Source organism: Megascapheus bottae, chromosome 13 (genome assembly GCF_031878675.1).
Source record: "Megascapheus bottae isolate mThoBot1 chromosome 13, mThoBot2.hap1, whole genome shotgun sequence".
In the NCBI taxonomy this organism is placed as follows: Eukaryota; Metazoa; Chordata; class Mammalia; order Rodentia; family Geomyidae; genus Megascapheus; species Megascapheus bottae.
In genome coordinates this window covers 4,753,530-4,760,913 of record NC_143521.1, presented here as the reverse complement: position 1 = coordinate 4,760,913, position 7,384 = coordinate 4,753,530, and positions in this window count along the sequence as shown.

Sequence of the window (7,384 nt, the reverse complement as noted above, 5' to 3'; positions counted from 1 at the left end):
ATATACAAAATATAAAAATTTATATACAAAGCATAGTGCTGGTTGTGCATGCCTTAGCTTAGTAGGAGGCAGAAATCTAAAGGATCTCACATTGAAGACAACCCAGGAAGAAAAGTCTTTGAGATTTCATATCCAAATAGCTAGTGAAAAGTCAGCTCAAGGGGTAGAGTGCCAGTCAGGAAAGCAAGTAGCCCTGGATTCAGACCAAGGTACCAGCAAATAATGAGAATTATCTAGAGTCACGAGACTGTTTATTTTTACATAAACTGGTCCATAAGATTGAAAAATATGACTTTGCATTTCCCACAATATTTGTAGGCTGTTTTTCAAATATGCTTTAAAAATGACTTCATAATCTCTCTGACATCAGCTTATATAGCATCATTTTTATCTACTATATTGCAAAATATGAATACTACTATTGTGCTAAGATTGTGATCTGGTAAATACTAACATTATTCTTTCAATGTCTCTCACATGTGAGCAGTTTGAGGGCTTTTTACTTAAGAATCATTCCAGGAGTTAAAAATTCTAATTTCCATCCCTAAACAGCTAAGAGTTTCTTCCAGAACATTGGTCCATATCCGTTCAGTTTACATACAATTTCTGTTTCCAGATTTATAGCACTTGAGTTAGAGCACTGCTTTATTTCTCCATATGTGCACCAGAAAATTTTACTGACAGTGATTTCAAACCTTTTCTAAACAGGGATGAGATGTGTAACAAACCTCTGTGTTTTCAGGACCTCATTCACTATTGCCTTCTTCATGAAGTTACCCACAGGTTTGCTTGAATGTACCACTTGAGATATGCTGTCCTTATTTTGGGTAATTGTGATATAAATCATGCTAGCCAGTTGGTGGATTAGCAGCTGACAACTTGCCATGCGCAATATTGATAGTGCTGTTGGATATTTTCAAAGGAAGTTTTCCATATTGCCAAAGACTTTGTGCTTGTGACCTTCTCATAATCACACCGGAGATATGGTAAACTGCCATGACTACTTCTGCCTCTTTTATTCTAATTCTACCATTTAATAAAGTTGGGTTAGAACACTGTGATAGGTTCTACCATATTCTGGAAGCTATTAGTCTACTCTGATACCATGAAAGAATGACTGGTATGATTATTATCTTTATATTTTCTTTCTCAAAAGTCTGCCCAGCCGGATGTGGTGGCTCTCACTTGTAACCCTAGCTACTCAGGAGGCTGAGATCTGAGGATCAAGGTTCAAAGCCATCCTGGGCAAAAAAGGACCTAAGCCTCTTATCACCATTTAACCCTTAGAAAAATGGGAACTGGGGCTTGGCTCAAGGGTAGGGCAGAAGCCTTGAGTTGAAAAGCTCAGGGACAGCACCCATGGTGAGTTTAAGCCCATGACTCACACAAAATAAGTTTCTGCCCCTATTCAGGTGATACATCTTAACATTTGTAATACCAGTATTTCATGAAGTTCATTCATTTATTATTTGTTTCAGATTTGTAACAGTATAATTTTTGTAAGTAAAATTAGTTAAATATAATTAGACAGTTTGATAAATTGCATCATACAACCCAAAAATCAACATATATCAAATCCACTCCCTCAAAAATTATTATATTTTATTGTAATTAATAGAAGGGTTACATTATATTTGCCAGATAGCAGTTGCATTACTTAACAATCATTGCTACCTCTTCTCATGTTTTTGTCCCCATTTTCCTCCCCCATCTCTCCCCTCATCTTGTTTTCCCCTTCCCTATCCTATTTTAAAGAAACAAATAAACATATATACAATATATCATATAACAAAGTAAGATACTGTAACAATTTGAGATAACCAAGGGATAACAAAAGACATGAGAAATAACAGTACATTATATGGCTTTTATTTCTATATGTTGGTAGTCCTTTCATTTAGCCTCATCCTATATGGCCTTATGTATCTAGGTTTTTCCCTATTGTAAACCTCTGCTAGGAGTCCAAGGTTTATACTAATTATGACAAATGTCCCTCAAAAATTTTTTGTCAACTATCACAGGCAATTCCCATCATCCAACCCTTTCCTGGACATAAGTGATTTGTTTTGCCTTTGGATATTTTTTATTGGTTGTATTTTAAAATCATCATAGCTTTGCCTTTTCCAGATGTTGATTTGAGTTAAAACACATTGCATGGCAGTTTTGGAATATGTCCATAATTTCCTTGCCACTCTTCCCTTAAGGGGGAAGCTAATTTCTCCCTGTTCAATGGGGCTGGATTTACTATTGAGATCACAATAAATGTAAGAGTGCTAGAGTTGATTTCGTATGACAGCTGAAGCCAGATATTTGGTAATAAAACTTCTGGTTCCCTTACCTGCAAGCCTCCCCCACCATTTCTCTCTGTGTCCATCCCTTTGAAGAAAACCTATGAACATTGTTAGCACCACAACCCAGCATCCTGTGTTCAATACCCTAGGGAGGGGCTTTGTCCATTAGTGCTTCTGTAAGTGGATATTACAAATAGCAGAGTAGTGAAAAGAGAACTTTATATTCTTGAAGTCTGGAAGCTGAGAAATATAAAACCAAGGCAATGGTAAGGTTAGTTATCTTTCCAAAAGGAAAGAAACTTAGATCCTTACCTGACAGATGAAGAAAGTATATCAACCCCTGTTGTTGTGCTCCATTATGAATGCACTACACCTCATCCAAAGAAAGGAACCATTAATAACATTTATTTGTTTATTTTTCCAGTCCTGGGGCTTGAACTTAGGGCTTGGGTACTATCTTTGAGCACTTTTGGTAAAGGCTAGTGCTCTACCACTTAAGCCACAGCACCACTTTGGCTTTTACTGTATATGTAGTACCAGGCATCGAATCCAAGGCTTCATTCATGTAAGGCAAACACTTTACAACTAGGCCATGCTCCCAGCCCCTAATTAACTATTTTTTATATATTTTATTGTAATTATTAGAAGGGTTACATTATATTCACAGATAGAAGCTGCATTACCTCACAAACATTGATACCTTTTCATTAACTTTTTAAAAAATATTTTTATTGTAATTAATAAAAGGGTTACATGATATTTGCCAGATAGAAGGTGCATTAATTCACATACATTGATACCCTTTCACATGTCTTTGTCCCCATTACCCTCCCCCCTACCCCCATCTTGGTTTTCCCCCTTCCCTATCCAATTTCAAATAACCAGATACAAATATATCCACTATATCAGATAACAAAATGAGATATTGTAACAATATGAGATAACCAAGGGACAGCAAAAGAGATGAGAGATAACATAGTACATTAAGGAAAACAATCATTCATTATATGGCTTTTGTTTCAATATCCTAGACGTCCTTTCAATTAGCTTCATACTATATGGCCTTATGCATGAAGGTTTTGCTCTATTGCAAGTCTCTGCTAGTAGAGCCCAAGGTTTCTACTGATTATGACAAATGAGGGAAACCATTGAGCCTAAGTTCCTTTGAGTCTGGCTTACTTCACTTAATATAATTTTTTCTAAGTCTTTCCATTTCTTAACAAATGGGACGATGTCGTTTTTTCTGACAGCAGCATAGAATTCCATTGTGTACAAATGAAAGATTTTACCAACAATGATTTTTACATCATATTTCAAATGTCACGTTTAACAAACAAGTATTCAAGAAGGGAATCTCTATATGCAATCATTGGCCCATAGATTTTAGAACATAATTAAAATTAAGCTGAGAGTTTGTATGTCATAGATATATATCGATATATATATAGCATTATATCTAAAGAGTATATAGCCCATCATAGATTTTTATGTCTATGTGGTTATGTTCATATCTCCAAGACCGTATCAATAACCTTGGATACCAGAATACTGAGTCATCACTTTTGTACTGTTTGGACCTAATATCCACATATGAAGGAACCCTAATTAACTTTTAAGGCCCACTGATGTAGTACTTCAACATTAATACCATTTAATTGTGAAAGAGACAAATCACATCCAAACCATCCATCATAAGGAGGAGAAAGATGCCCAACAAAACTAGCATCTAATTGCTAGATTTAGGACAGTTGGATATGGAATCGTGACAATTACTTCAATTTTACTTTTACTCTAATTTTACTGTTCTTACAAACTAAGTGTTTTCCGGCCTCAGGTTCATGGTTACTAACAGAATTTTGTCATATTCAGCTTCTTTAACTTTTTTTTTTGCCGGTCCTGGGCTTGAGCTCAGGGCTTGAGCACTGTCCTTGGACTTTCTCAAGGCTAGCACTCTACCACTTGAGGCTCAGTACCACTTCCGGCTTTTTGCTATGTATATGGGGTACTGAGGAATCGAACCCCGGTCTTCGTGCATGGTAGGCAAGCACTCTACCACTAGGCCAAACTCCCAGCCTCTTTCTTTAACTTTTTTAAATAAAGGAATCAGTTTAAAGCAAAAACAAAACAAAAACAAAATGTTTGTCATTTTATACTAAGCATAACACAGATAGGCTTTGACAAATTCATCACAGAGTCAGAAGAATGAAGCAGAGAAAGGTTCTTATACTATTATGAAATGTAAGGGGGAAAATGGGGAGAGTGAGAGAGAGAGAGAGAGAGAAAGAAATAAAAATTTCAGAGAAAAACCCAAATTATTGAAAATCGAATTAGTTAATGTGAATGATATCAGGGAAAAAAGCAAATGAGACCAAGAAACTAGAGTAAATAGAAATTTGGATTGGGGGGGGGTCAAATGACAATTATTACTCACAGAGATATGGCAGTCCATATCAGAATCACTTGACTCCAAGTCTTGTGCGAATGGGTAATGCTTGAATGCACAATCAGGCTCATTACAACAAGGAACAGTCGGAAGAGATACTCCAATGTTTTGTCATTTACTTTTATTCATTACCTTTTAGACCGCTATGTATATAATTTTAAGATCTGTTCCTTGTAGATAGTACATACCTGAAGGTTTGTGTGTGTGGGGGGGGGTCATGGGGCTTGAACTCTGGGACTGGCTGCTGTTCTTGATCTCTTCAGCTCAAGTACTGCCCTACCCCTGGGCTTGGGCATTGTCCCTGAGCTCCTCAGCTCCAGGCTATCGCCCTACCCTTAAGCCAAGCCTCACTTCCTGTTTTCTAGATGCTAATTGGAGATAAGAGTCTCGGGTACTTTTGTTCCTTGACTGGCTTTGAACCTTGATCCTCAGATCTCAGCCTCCTGAGTATCTAGGATTACAAGTGTGAGCCAACGCACCCAGCTATGAAGATATATTTTTTTAACAACTTACTTATTATGGTCCACATTTTTTGTCTAGAATGTTTAAAACAACTCTACTTATGATTATATATTCATTGATATGATTGAGTTAAAACTGTGACTTTCCTATGGGCTATGTATTTATTCTAATTTTTGGTCTTTTTTTCCCTCTGATATCATTGTTTTTGGTTACTCATTTTCTCTCCATAAGTTAATTTCATCAGTCTCTCTCTCTCTCTCTCTCTCTCTCTCTCTCTCTCTCTCTCTCTCTCTCTCTCTCTCTCTCTCTCTCTTTCTCTCTCTCTCTCTCTTGCTCACTCACTCGCTTGCTCACTTTTGCTCTTTCTCAGATTTGAATTTGAACTTAGAGCCTTATACTTGTTCTGGTTTCTCACTCAGCTGGTACTCTACCAGCTAGGTGTCTGCTGATAAATTTGGAGATAGATTTTTCTGTAGTTTTCTATCAATTCCACCATTGAACTTTGACATTCTGGATCTCAGCTTCCTGTGTAGCATGAGCCACGGGCAGCAGGCTGGGCTATTCATTTGTTTGTTGCCACCCCTCTCCTAGTTTGTAGTGAGCTTGGCGGACTTCTCCCATTTTTCAAGGTTTCTAAAATGTCTTTAGGGTCATTCACCAATTATCTTGACAAACAGAGTATCTCTTCCTCCATCTATCCATACTGCTATCTCTATGTAATTGTTGCTGGCCTCTCCTTGGATATTGTTTCCTAAGAGTGCCTATGTTTTTACACATTATGTGGTGAAGCTGAGAATTTTCCAAATCTTTTTCTTCTGGTTGCTGTATAATTAGGAATCCTGATTTTAAATATAGCTTTTCACATTTTATGTAAATGGGTTAAGAGAAATTGTTTAACACCTTAAAGATTTTGCTGGTGACAGATTCATCCTATCAGATATTCTAGTTCATCACTCCTAAATTTGCATGTCTCTGCCGAGACCTAAGACATAGTCACAATTCTATGAAGTTCTTTACCACTTTGTTTTTGTTTGTTTTTTTGTTTCTTTCCAGTAATGGGGCTTGAACTCAGAGCTTTTGTACTGGCCTTGGACACTTTTTGCTCAAGACCAGTGCTCTTGAGTCACAGCACCACTTCCAGCTTTTTCTGAATCTGTGGTACTGAGGAATTGAACCCAGGGAATTATACATGCTAGGTGAGCACTCTACCACTAGGCTACACTCCCAGCCCTTCTTTACCACTTTGTAATAAAGGTGGCTTTTCTTCTAGTTTCTTCCTGAATTCTGAGACTTCATAGGACAACCTTAATTGTACACCAACTATCTTTTCCCAATCTTATAAGAATCTCCAAGATTTGAGGCTGTTATGTAGCTCTGGTACATTCCTCAAGCCTCACTAGAATTCCTTTCAGTGATGTTAGCAGAAATGTAGGCTTTTCACCTTGAAATTGGTCCATCTTTGAGCTTGATATAGTAGCTCACCCCTATAATTCCAAGTATTTGGATGGTAGAGAGAAGACTAACATGATTTGAAGTTAGCCTAGGCAAGAAGTTCTCTGGACTCTATTTCAAATAACAAGCCAGCTATAGTGGTATACTCCAATAGTTCTTGCTATGCGCGGAACAGAGGTAAGAGGATTATGATTCAAATCTGGACCTGGAGAAAGTGAGATTTTATCTGAAAAATAAAGCAAAACAGCTGTGAGTTTAGCTCAAGTAGCAGAGTATCTGTGCACCAAGTGCAAGATTTTGAGTACAAACATGACAATAACAACAAAATAAAAAACAACAAGCCTTGAGTATACCAACCTCTTTGTAGTACCTAGTTCCAAAGTAACTTCCACATTTTTTTTGCCAGTCCTGGGGCTTTGAACTCAGGGCCTGAACACTGTTCTTGGGCTTTCTCAGGGCTACCACTTGAGCCACAACACCATTTCCAGCTTTTATCTATGTATATAGTACGGAGGAATTAAACCTGGGTTTTTTTTCATATATTTTCATATATTTTTTTCATATATTTGTAGAAGGGTTACATTATATTCACCAGATAGAAGGTGCATTAATTCACATACATTGATACCCTTTCACAGCCTTTCTCTGATTTGTTGTGATTCTTGTGAACCCGGGTTTTTGTGCATGCTAGGCAAGCACTCTACCACTAGGCCAAACACTCAACCCTCACTTCCAC